We start from the raw sequence: 12170 nt of genomic DNA, 5'->3' as shown, positions 1-12170 counted from the left end.
CTGGGTATCCAGGCCCCAGGAGGTCTGGGCTGGACTGTGTTCATGGTCAAGGGCGCTGTGGGTGGGTGGTCTAGGAGGGCGGGGCGGGACAGCTGCTTACTTGGCCAGCTCGTCCAGCCAGGACACCCGTGTTTCTGAGCATGGTGGGCACGTGAGGGAGGCTCCTCCCCGCTCACCACCAGTAGTCATGAGAGCCAGGGCCTTCCATTGTTCCGCTCGGTCCACTCCCTAACCGCAGGCGCAGTTCCAACTGCACAGTCAGCAGTGTGGGAGTTGGTCGTGAACTTCACTCTCTCTGTCTCCCAAGCTCCCGGAAGCAGGGGCACCACCAGGCTCAGACAAGAAACACTGACTGAGATGCCAACGTGTAAGTCACGCCGTGCCCTGAGCGGACGCAGGGGAAGTGTCTGGGTCACGGCAGACTCTCAGTGAGAAGTGAAGAAGTGGATGGGCAAGGGGAGAGAGGTGAGGGCCGGAGGAGACAGCGCTGGTTGGCCAGAGGAAGGATGAAGGGGTAGAGGAAGGGGAACCAGGGAGGGAGACAGGAATAGGCAAGATAGTGGAGAGGTGGGTGAGGAACAGGAGGGGGAAATGGGTGAAACCGGGGAAAGGTAGTAGACAGAATCAGAGGACAGAGAGATTGAGGGAGGCGTGGGGAGGTGGATGGATGGGGGGATGAATGGATGGATGATGGATACGGATGGATAGATGGGTGGGTGGGTGGATGGATGGATGGATGGGAGGATGGATAGAGACGGATGGATGCTTGGATGTGTGGGGAGCAACTGGGAGCAACTCGGACTAGACTGAGTTACTGGAATTAAGACTTATTCTATGCATCTGCTCTCCCACAATATGGCGCTGAGAAGGGAGAAACAGCTTCTACACAGCTGCCTCCAGTTCAACCAATAAACTGTAGGACCTGCTCCTGATTGGAGGAGAGCAGCGTACTCGGCGTGTGGGTAGCAGAGTTGGGATTGGTGGAAGAGGACTATAAAGGAGGAGAGAGACAACATGCACCAGGAACATCTAAGGGGAACACCTGTGCAGCCCCCGAGAGAGCCGGCCGGCGGTGTGCCGCTCCCCCGCGGAAGTGGGGAAAGTGGCTAGGGGGAACTGCCCTTCCACGGAGGTGGAAGGGACGGCAGCCAACCCGGGAAGAACCAGCAGCAAACCCGGGGAGGGCCGAGCAGACAAAAGAACAGCGCAGGGTCCTGTGTCGTTCCTCCACGAAGACGGGGAGCGACAGGATGGAGGATGGATGGGGGATGGATGGATAGGGGATGGATGGATGGATGGGGGATGGATGGATGGGGACAGATAGATAGATGACAGGGATGGGAGGATGGATAGAGAGGGATGGATGCTTGGATGGATGGATGGATGGGTGGATGGATGGACGGATGGATGGATGGGGGATGGATGGACAGATGGATGGATGGGGGATGGATGGGGGATGGATGGATGGGGGGAAGGATACATGAATGGATGGGTACAGATGGATGGATGACAGGGATGGGTGGATGGATGGATGGGAGGATAGATAGAGATGGATGGATGCTTGGATGGATGGATGGGGGATGGATGGATGGGGGATGGATGGATGGATGGGGGTGGATGGATGGGGGATGGATGGATGGATGGATGGGGGATGGATGGATGGGGGATGGATGGGGATGGATGGATGGGGGGAAGGATATATGGGTAGATGGGGGCAGATGGATGGATGACAGGGACGGGTGGATGGGTGGCTGGATGGAGGGAGGCTGAGTGGGTGAGGGGGGCAGGGCTTGCATCTACCTGGCCCTGCAGGCCCCAGCACAGGTCATGTGCCCATTTGATTTCAGGGTATGAGTATTTGCTGATCTGAAACCAGTGCCTGCGGGGTTCTGAGAATGCTAAAACCTCCTCTTGTGTCTCCTCCCTGGCTGGGAGGAGGACCCTGGAGAGGACAAAGAGAAGTCAGGCAGGAAAGTCTCTGCTGGGGGCACGAGGAGCGGCGGCTCAGCTGCTCGCTGTGAACGTCCCACCCTGGTGGCATATGGGGAACACGTGGCCCCTCCCTCCCGGCCAAGGAGAAACATCGTGCCAGGAATGCTGGCAGCCGAGGGCACGGAGCGTTCCCGGAGGGAACTGGCGTCGGGCAGGAGGCAGCGTTTGAAGCTACAGCCTGCAGCCTGGCTCTGGGCTGGGCCCTGCAGGGCTGGGGAAGATGAGAAGAGGTGGCTCGGAGCTCCCCTTTCTCTTAGGCTTTGCACTTGGGGGTGTCAGCAGGAAGTCGGGGTGGGGGCGGGGCACAGCCTCGCCTACAGGCTGCCCCTGGGAAGCAGAGTCCTGGGGCCACCGTCTCTAACTGCTTTGCTCCCGCCCTCTAGCCCGAGGAGTCAGCACTGGGGAAGGAGCCCTGGACGGGGCGTCCACTTACCCAACCTCCCGTCACCCTGGCCCCCGACTCGCTGTGCAGCAACTCCTCCTAGGTGTCTGCCTGGGTTTGGTTTCCCCGTTGTTCTAAACACTGTCCTCCCTACAACTGCTCAGGGATGGGGTTTCCAGCACCAAGGAGGAGAAAGAGACCCCATGACACCCACAACCCCCCTCTGGGGCCCTCACCAGTGCCCCTGGAGGCAGCAGCGGCCACGGAGGGCCAGGTGCAGGCAGAGTCCTGTCTGGAGCCAGAGCTGGGCCTTGCCCCTGCTCCCCCACCCCACCCCTACCCTGACCCCTACGGCCCATGGCTCAACTAGGCACTGTCCACTCCCCCAGACATCCTGTGACCAGGCCCCCGGCCAGCTCCCGACAGCAGCAATGTGGGTTTGGCGATTACTCCCTGCCTGCGAACGGCACTGCATCTGGAGAGAGTCAAGTTCAAGTTCAGCAGAAGAGCAGCAGCTTAGCTTGGGCGGGGTGGGTCAGGCCACCCGGGACTTGACTGAACGTTTGCAAGCCTCAGCGCATGCGGACGGGCTGGACTGGACCCTAGGTCCTTCCCTGCAGGCCCGCCAGACAGGGTGTGGGAGCTCACTGGAGGCGGTGGGAGTTAGGGGCCAGGGCCACTGCCAGGCCAGGCCAGGGCACCGCCCTTCGCTTTCTGCTCCCCGCTAGCTGCCCCTCCCCCAGGGACAGTTCTCCCTGTCCCAGCCACCAGCCCCAGGGGAGGGGGTCCCGGCAGTTCAGCAGAGTCTCTCCGTCCCCCACTCCAGCTTGGGCAGGCTGGGAGGCAGAGGCGCTGCAGACAGGCAGGGCCCAGCCTGGCTCCCTGGCTTCCTGGATTTGAGAGGTTCTGCTCATTTATTATTTAGCAAATACGTCTTAATCACTGACTGAGGGATGTGTAAAGCCCCCAGGGGCGGGCGGGGGAGCGTGTGATGTCTAGGGCTGGAGTGTGTGCCTGCGGCTGTGTCTGTGTGCCTCTGCCAGTGCACATGCATGTGTCTGCCCAGCTGCGTGTGCTTAGCTGTGGGGGAAATCAGGGAGGCCCTGGTGCTCCAAGAGGCCTGACTGCAGTGGGTGTGCGTGGGGGAGGCAGGTGCACCCACAGTTCCCAGGAGATGATGGTGGAGGGGGCTCCAGGTCCCCAGATAGTGTCACTTGCAAGACGGGCCCTGGGATAAACTCAGGAGCCTCGACATAGCTCAGCGAACGCTTGCAGTTTCGTCTTTATATGCTGGTAAGACACAGCGTCAGAAACGTGGATCAGGGGCTGGCGCTGTGGGGCAGTGGGTTAAAGCCGCTGCCTGGAGCGCAGGCATCCCATATGGGCACCGGTTCAAGTCCCGGCTGCTCCACTTCTGATCCAGCTCTCTGCTATGGCCTGGGAAAGCAGTGGGAGATGGTCCAAGTCCTTGGGTCCCTGCTCCCGTGTGGGAGACCTGGAAGAAGCTCCTGGCTCCTGGCTTTGGATCGGTGCAGCTCCGGCCATTGCAGCCATCTAGGGAGTGAACCAGCAGATGGAAGACCTCTCTCTCTTTTTCTCTCTCTCACTCTCTCACTTTCTCTCTCTCTCTCTCCCTCTTCTGCTCTGTAACTCTGCCTTTCAAATGAATAAATAAATATATGTTTTTAAGAAACCTAGATCAGTGGAAAGTCCGTCTCCCTCTGCAAGTTTCCTCCTCCCGAGACAGGGACTCCCCCAAAATTGCATTCATGGGACTGTGACACACAGAGAGCTGACCGGACCCAACCAGCTACCAGACGAGGCAGGCAAGGAGGGCTGGGCTGGAACCCAAACTTCTGGCTGCCCTTTGGGGCTCTTCCTCTGACTCCGGACCAGAGGCAAGGGGGACCCCTAAAAGGGCGTGGGACACCACCAGCGCCGGGGCCTTCCCAAGGCAGGAGCTGCACACGCAGCAGGACCTCTTTAGAGGAGGGTTCCTGGGGTCTGAGCCAACGCAGGAGCCCAAGGCTGGGGCCCCCAGACAGGGAGCCCCTGTTTCCTTGTCGGCCCCCCAGCCGCACCCCCACCCCAGGATCAGACTCCTGGAGGGGCGGGGCCTGCGCCCGCCTCCATGCCAGCTGGCTGTCCTTGCTGGCGAGCGTGGCAGCTCTCTGGGTGGCCTCTTCATTGTCTTTTCCAGGCTGAGATCACCACAGAGGTAACCTTTGCAGGCTGGGGGGGAGGGGGAGGGAGGCCAGGCCGGGAGGCTGCTTGCTGCTTGGCCAGCTGCCCCTCTCTGGGTCGGAGTAAAGACGAGCATCCCCGCTCCGGCAGTGCTGTGCCGCACAGCGCTGCTCGCTCCCCTGCCTTCTGCCTCCAGCACTCACTGCCCTGCCCTCTCTCCCCGCTGCTTTTGTCCTCTATGCAGGGCCTGGCTCAGAGGAGGTGCCCCGTGAGCGTTTGTTGAGTGAGTGACTGAACGAGCAGGTGAACACGGTATTTCAGCTTTGGGTGCCGACGTCCTACAGGGGCTCCGCGGGGAGAGCTGTGCACCGAATGGGGGTGGAGGGGAGAGGAAGACCCGGAAGTTCGGTTACTGGGCGGGGCCTCTGCTCCACGGATGGCAGGGAGCCACCTGGACCGGAGTTGGGAAAGGCCAGGGATGCTGGGGGCGGGAAGGTCCAGGGAAGGGAGTCTGCCCGGGGCACCTCTCAGCCTGGGCAGGAGACGCCACCTGCCACCTCAGAAGCCCACATAGCCCCAGCGTCTGTCCCCATGCCCATGACCTCAGACCCCTCAGCCATGGGTCCTGTATGGCTAACCATTCACCCAGCAGGGGCGGGGCATCGGGAACCCAAGACCTGCAGGAGGCAAAGGGCCAGGGCGATGGAGGGATAGGGAGCCTGCGGAGGTACGATGGGTGAGTGAGCGGGTGAATGAGTGGATGAGACGCTGGCCGTGGGGGTAGGGGAGGGGGAGCTTTCAGGGCCCCCACCCAGCTTGCCCCTGTAGCCTCCTTCCTGAGCGGCAGCCTCTTGGCAATGGAGGGGAGTCCCCCACTGCACCCAGCGCCCTCACAGGCACAGAGCACAGGTTCCAGGGCTTCGTCCCAGCTGTCCCCTCCTCTCTCTGGTCTTATCAGCTGCAGCAGCTTCAGTCACAGGGCAGGTCTGCTGTGCCATCCCAGGCAGGTTTGCTAACCTCTCTGGCCTCCCATTTTACCTGCCGTAAGGTGGGTGTTGAACGCCCCCAAGGTCAAGGCCCCTTCGGACTCAGACTCACCCCCAATCCCTGATGTGCCTGACCAGTGCTGGGGGGGACACGGGGACTACCAACGCCCAGGGCCAGGCTTTAGGGGGACAGCCGGGGAGACCCCAAGTGAATCCAGGGCGATCAGGGCTCCTGATGGAGGGGTGTTGGGCGGCCGGGGAAGGCTGAAGGTTGAGACAAGCCAGAGTAGCCAGAGGAGGAAGGCTCCAGGCAGGCCGCAGATGCCCATGGGGTCGCTAACCCTGCTTCCCGTCCTGCCCGGGAGCCACTCCCTTATCTACTTCCCTCCCTCCTGCCCAGGTCTGCAGCGCCCGGCCCCTCCACCGCCTGCTTTCTGGTGGCCGGCTTCTGCCCTCCTGCTTTCCGTTTGCAAGCAGGAATCAGAGGGCTCACCATTTCCGCAGCTCTCTTGCGGTTCCTGGATTCCTCCTCCATCTTTCTCTTGCACTCGCCCAGGAAATCCCAGCCTTGCGGGTGTTCCTCCTTAGCTGCACCAGGACGGGGAGAAAGCCATCGCCCCACCCCGCCCCTGGGCAGATGGTTCCCCTGGAGATGCAGGGGCCTCAGGGGGCCTCGTCATACCCCGCATGCACTAGGGGACCCCAGGGCCACTCAGCTCTCCACGCTGCATCGTGTCGCTTGCAGCTCCGACGGCTCGGCACCAAAGCACCCCAGAACGCACTGGCGTTAGAATGACACAGAGATTGAGAGAGACATAGAGGTAGAGGTAGAGATGATAATAGAGATATTGAGAGAGAGAGAGAGAGCACCCTTCCATCTGCTTGTTCACTCCCCAGATGGTCCCAATGGCTGGGGCTGGGCCAGGCTGAAGATAGGCGCTCCATCCAAGTCTCCCAAGTGTGAGTCAGGGGCCCAAGTACTCAGGCCGTCCTCTGATGCCCTCCTAGGAGCACTAGCAGGGAGCTGAATTGCAAGCAAAGCAACCAGGACACCAACTCATAGGGGATGCAGACTGAGACATCTGTGTCGCCAGCAGACGCTTAACCCACTGTGCTGCGACGCCAGCCCCCGGACCCCTTTTAGTTAGCTCAGAAATCAGTAGTTTGGGGGAAGGCCTGTCTCTCTGCTGCATGCAGCAATGGCTGGGGCAGCCCAAGAGGAGGCTGGGGGTCCACTCTGGAAGGTTGATGCATGTGTGTGTGTTTGTGTGTGCGTGCGCAGTGAGAGGCCTGGAGGAAGGAGAGAGGGAAGCAGGAGAAAGCATTGTGCAGTAATAGGGATGCATAAGTGACTCTGGGTAAGCGATTTTTGGGTGGTCTTTGTACTGCTTTTATTTTTGCAACTTTTTTCTGAAATGTGAACTTGTTTCTCCATGAAAAGTGAACAGAACAAATGGGAAAAGTTCTAGACATTCGGAAATTTTGTTGTTCTGTCACTACAGGTTTCACAGTGGTCACATTTTGACCTTTTGAAATGTGTTGAGACTTATTTTATGGCCCAGGAGAATTGTAGCAAATTCTATGTATCCTTGAAAATAATTCTATTCTTATGTGTGTCTCAAGATATACCAGGAAGATTTTGTTAGTTATGTTATTTATAACATCTGTTTCTTACTGGATTTTTTTGTCAGCTTTCCCTAGAAGTTATTGAGAAGGATGTGTTAAAATCACCTCTCTTGGCAGCTCACTAGGCTAATCCTCTGCCTGCGGCGCCAGCACCCTGGGTTCTAGTCCCGGTCAGAGCGCTGGATTCTGTCCCGGTTGCTCATCTTCCAGTCCAGCTCTCTGCTGTGGCCCAGGAAGGCAGTGGAGGATGGCCCAAGTGCTTGGGCCCTGCACCCGCATGGGAGACCAGGAGGAGGCACCTGGCTCCTGCCTTCGGATCAGTGTAGTGCGCCGGCCATAGCAGTCACTTGGGGAGTGAACCAGCGGAAAGGAAGCCCTTTCTCTCTGTCTCTCTCTCACTGTCCACTCTGCCTGTCAAAAACAAAAACAAAAACAAAAACAAAAACAAAAACTCCTCTCTTTTGATTTCTTTATTCTTTATAATAATCTCATTTTTTGGCACATGTGCTATTAAGTGCCTATAAAAAACAGACAACAGGGACAGCGCCATGGCTCACTAGGCTAATCCTCTGCCTGTGGCGCCGGCACACGGGGTTCTAGTCCCGGTTGGGGCACCGGATTCTGTCTTGGTTGCTCCTCTTCCTGTCCAGCTCTCTGCTGTGGCCAGGGAGGGCAGTGGAGGATGGCCCAAGTGCTTGGGCCCTGCACCCGCATGGGAGACCAGGAGAAGCACCTGGCTCCTGGCTTCGGATCAGCGCAGTGTGCTGGCCGCAGCGCGCCAGCCGCAGCGGCCATTGGGGGGGTGAACCAACGGAAAAGGAAGACCTTTCTCTCTGTCTCTCTCTCTCACTGTCCACTCTGCCTGTCAAAAAAAAAAAAAAAAAAAAAAAAAAAAAAAAAGACAGAGATAAAAAAAAAAAAACAAAACCAGACAACAGGGGACCGGTATGGTGGCATAGCTGGCCAAGCTGCCGGTTGGAATGCCAGCATCCCACACGGGGAATACTGGTTTAGGTCTCCATTGCTCCACTTCTGATCCAGCTCTCTGCGAATATGCCTGGGAAAGCAGTGGAAGATGACCCAGGTAGTTAGGTCCCTGCACCCACGTGGGAGACCCAGATGGAGCTCCTGGCTCCTGGCTTCTGCCTGGCCCAGCTCTGGCCATGGCAGCCATTTGGGTAGTGAACCGGTGGACGGAAGCTCTCTTTCTCCCTGCTCTCTCTGCCTTTCAAATAAATCGATAAAACCTTTAAAAACGACAACACCAAAAACAATTGAAACAAAGCGATTTCCCTTCATGACTTAGGTCAATCCAGCCACTGTCCCCTCCTGCCTCCCACAGCCCCTGGATCGTCTCTGGAGACCTAAGACTCATCAACGTCGCTTGGGACCACAGTGCCAGGGTGACCTGGGAGCCGCTGAGGAAAGCAAGCGACCAGTGCCACCTGAGCCCTGTGGAGTGGAACCTGTGGAGGCAGGGGGAGGCCCAGGACAGGTGGGAGCAGGCTTGTGGGTGTGGTTCCCAGGCACCTAAGGTGGGAGAAGGTAAGATACAAGACGGGCGATAAAAACAACAGCACTCGCCTTGGCCACTTCCTCATCCTCGCCTTCCGTCCAGTCCTCGGCCCAGCCAGTCTGGCTCCTGTCCCGTCACCTCGCTCAGCACGTTGACCCTCCTTGGGCTCAGGGATGCTCTCTGTAGCACTAAACCCAGTAGGGAGCCTCCGCTCCCCTCCCCCCAGCAGTGTTCCGTGTGTCGACCAATAAAGGAGAGCAGTTCCTTTATTGTCAAAATCATCTAGACATAACAACGAATACGCCAACTGATATGCATTGGTGACAAAGGGAAAAAGTCACCCAAACCCCCTTCACCCAGAAGTAGCTGCTACTAAAATGTGATGCATACAATTCTGGGGGTGTCTCTTAGGCACTCCTATAGACAGAGGATGGGTGGGTAGGTTATAGGGTCCAGGTTAGCAATTCCAGGCCGACCTTGCTAAAATACGAGGTTGAACAAACAAGGAGTTCATAGGAAATGGAATTAGAAGATAGGTTTACGGTGACACAGAAACTTTGAAATCCATGCATGATCTTTTCTGACTTAGAATTTTCCATGGAGTATTTGAACACCCCTCAGGTGCACAGGGTAGACAACCAGAGGCAGGATTTTCACTTTGAGAAAAAGAGGTTATGAGGAGGGCGTGGGGGAAGTTAGAACGAATGCTGTACTGCTGGATGCCAGCCAGAGATGTCAGTATGAACTCATGTTTCATATACACGCAGCGAGGCACAGAAATAAACGGCGCTCCGGGTATGCGTGTCTGTCCTAGCTCTGTCCTCAGACAGGGGCTGGGGGCTGGGATGCAGCAGGAGCGATAGGCCCCTGCTCGCACCCACATCTTGATCTCTAAACATTTTCCAGTACAGGCCCCTGGGCTACCTGCAGAAATGGCGATTCTAGAACTACACCCAAGAAAATATAAGGTGCTGGTGGCGGGGCTGGCACTGTGGGGCCGTGAGCTAAGCCTCTGCATGCCACCCGTGTCTGAGGGCCAGTTTGGGTCCCAGCTGCTCTGATCCCTCCACAGCTCCCTGCTAATGCACCTGGGAAGGCAGCAAAGGACGCCGGCCTAAAATCCTGGGCCCCTGCTATCTACATGGGAGACCAGAATGGGATTCCTGGCTCCTGGCTTTGACCTGGCCCTGGCTGTTACAGAAATTTGAGGAGTGAACCAGTGGATGGAAGATCTCCATCTGTCTCTCCCTCTCTCCCTTGTCATTCTACTTTCCAAATCAGTAAATCTTAAAAAAAAAAAAAAAAAAAAAAAAAGATGATTCTTGAACACCTTTGGTGCCAAAAAGCAAGAAAATATTTACCAAAAAAGAAAGAGGATGGAGGCAAGCCAGGACAGTGGCTACTCAACACTAGGGAATTACAAATTAGAGCCTGAGATACTTGTGGAGAGCTGCCCCAGGGCCCTGGGAAATCCCACAACTAAGGAGCATACAGGCCCCCAGTTCTGCCCAGAAATGCAAATGACCTACCTGGGAAAAACTGCTGAATCATGGGAAAAACTCACTCTAACTAAGAAAGGAACTGTGGTAACAAGTATGCTTCTTTGGCGTGTAGTCCATGCTGCAGCACATAGCCGCTGGCTGTCTTGCCTGCTGTTCCCTTGCACTGTGTTCAAGAAACCCGACTCTGCAAACCCTGAGGGCTGTGGTGAATTCTGCCAGCACGTGCAATGCCAGCCTCATTCACTCGCCTCCCACAACAATCCTCACACACACTCACGATTACACCAAAGGCCGGGGAGCGAAGAGGTGAAGCCACAGAGCTCGCTCGTGGCCGGTGGGAAGGCAAAATGGTGCAGCCACTTGGGGAGTGGCTTGGCAACTTCTTACAAAACTGCATAACCCCTTACCCTGTGAGGCCTGTGTCCAAAACCCCTGTGTATGCGTGGGGGAGGGGGAGGGGGAAGGGGGAGGGGGAGGGGGTCCCGGGGGTCCCAGCCCTCCTCTGGGAACACCTGAGGGGCGGCTACTTGACTCAATAACCCCATGCTGATAAAGCCACAAGGAGGAATTTAATGAATTCCACACCTGGAGAGGCTTCTGCCCAACAGATCTCAGGAGAGGACAGAGGGGGCGGAGAAACGGTGGGCCCTGCGCTCCCAGCCACTCCAATCTTGGTTCTTCGCCTGTCAGGTGTATTCTGTTCATTAGACCCTGCTTGCTTGCTCACGGCCAATCTCTGTCTCACGTCTGAAATTTTTTTCTTAAGGAAAGAGAAGAACCTCTGTTCCAGCCACCTCTGGTAACAAACAAAATGAATTGAAAATTTAGGTCTGCATAAAAAAATGAATACATGCAAACATTCACAACAGCTCCACTCATAACTGCCAAGACTTGGAAGCAACCAAGGTGCCCTTCAACAGGTGCATGGATACACAACATCCAGGCCACGGAATATTATTCAGAGAAAAGAATGAGCTGGACAAAAACACAGTGGTGCCCTAAGTGCACATCCTAAGTGGAAGAAAGTACTGTGTAGCTCCAACTACATGGCGTTCTGGAAAAGGCAAAACAACGGAGAGTCAAAACATCGGTGTTTGCCAGGGGTGCAGGAAGAGGGTGGGGGGATGCAGAGGTGGAGCACAGGATTTTTAAGCCCGTGGAACTCCTGTGTCTGATCCTGTGAGGGTGGCCACATGCCATTCCAAGATCCACACAGTCATGGACCGCTGTTGGCTCATCGCCGGTCGCATACGCGCGCCACTAATGCAAGGTGTTAATGATCGGGATACCGTGGGTGCGAAGGACTGGACGGGAACTCTGAACTTTCTGCTCAGCTTTGCTGCGAACCTGAAACTGCTCTAAAAGATAAAGTCCATGAAGTAATGACCAAAATAAAGAAAGAAAGAAGAAGAAAGGATTAAAAAAAAAAAAGACACAAGAGCCAACCTTAATAAAAACTCCCAAAGGCCGAGGCTGGAATAATTTAAGCAATGAAATAGATAATGGTGGTATTGAATTGCACTCCCAAGAATAAATATTCATGAGGTCGTACTGGTACGAACACATGATTGACTCAATCAGTACGTGAGGGACAAAGGACAGATCTTCACAGAGAGTTCCACACGGCAGCTTGGGAGGAGTGAGGGCAGCAGAGGAGCCCATAGAACACAGGGGCAGTCTCCTGAGGCCAGGCGGCTGGGTGATGTCCCCAGGGCAGCTCTCTGAAAATATTTAGTCATCATGGAGAGGATTTTAGCATTTGTCCGTACATTCCTTGATGCTCCTCTCTCTCTGCGGGGGCGGGGGGGGTGGGCGAGTGGCAGGGGGGTGAGGTCCCCTGCTTTGAGTACGTGGATGCAGTGAGCCTAGGACCACCTTGCTTCTTAAAGATGTCGGGCTCTTCTACTTCCGCTCATTCCGCCATTTTCAGTTCCGTGGGTGGGGAGCGCAACTTTCGTTCCGGGGCCATCCATAGAGCAGAA

General features: G+C 56.5%; 1 long non-coding RNA gene across 1 annotated transcript; it reads left to right on the top strand.

Moving 5' to 3' along the window:
- The first annotated feature begins 228 nt into the window (after nt 1–228).
- On the top strand, nt 229–11657 carry LOC127492451 (uncharacterized). Its single transcript, XR_007921940.3, has 3 exons — nt 229–367; nt 8513–8715; nt 10955–11657. It is a non-coding gene; the product is annotated as an uncharacterized LOC127492451 (long non-coding RNA).
- The last annotated feature ends 513 nt before the right edge of the window (nt 11658–12170 follow it).

Source organism: Oryctolagus cuniculus, chromosome 1 (genome assembly GCF_051225735.1).
Source record: "Oryctolagus cuniculus isolate XC-2025 breed Fujian yellow rabbit chromosome 1, ASM5122573v1, whole genome shotgun sequence".
Classification (NCBI taxonomy): Eukaryota; Metazoa; Chordata; class Mammalia; order Lagomorpha; family Leporidae; genus Oryctolagus; species Oryctolagus cuniculus.
Note: the sequence above shows the minus strand (reverse complement) of the source record. Positions and strands in the feature narration are given on the sequence as shown.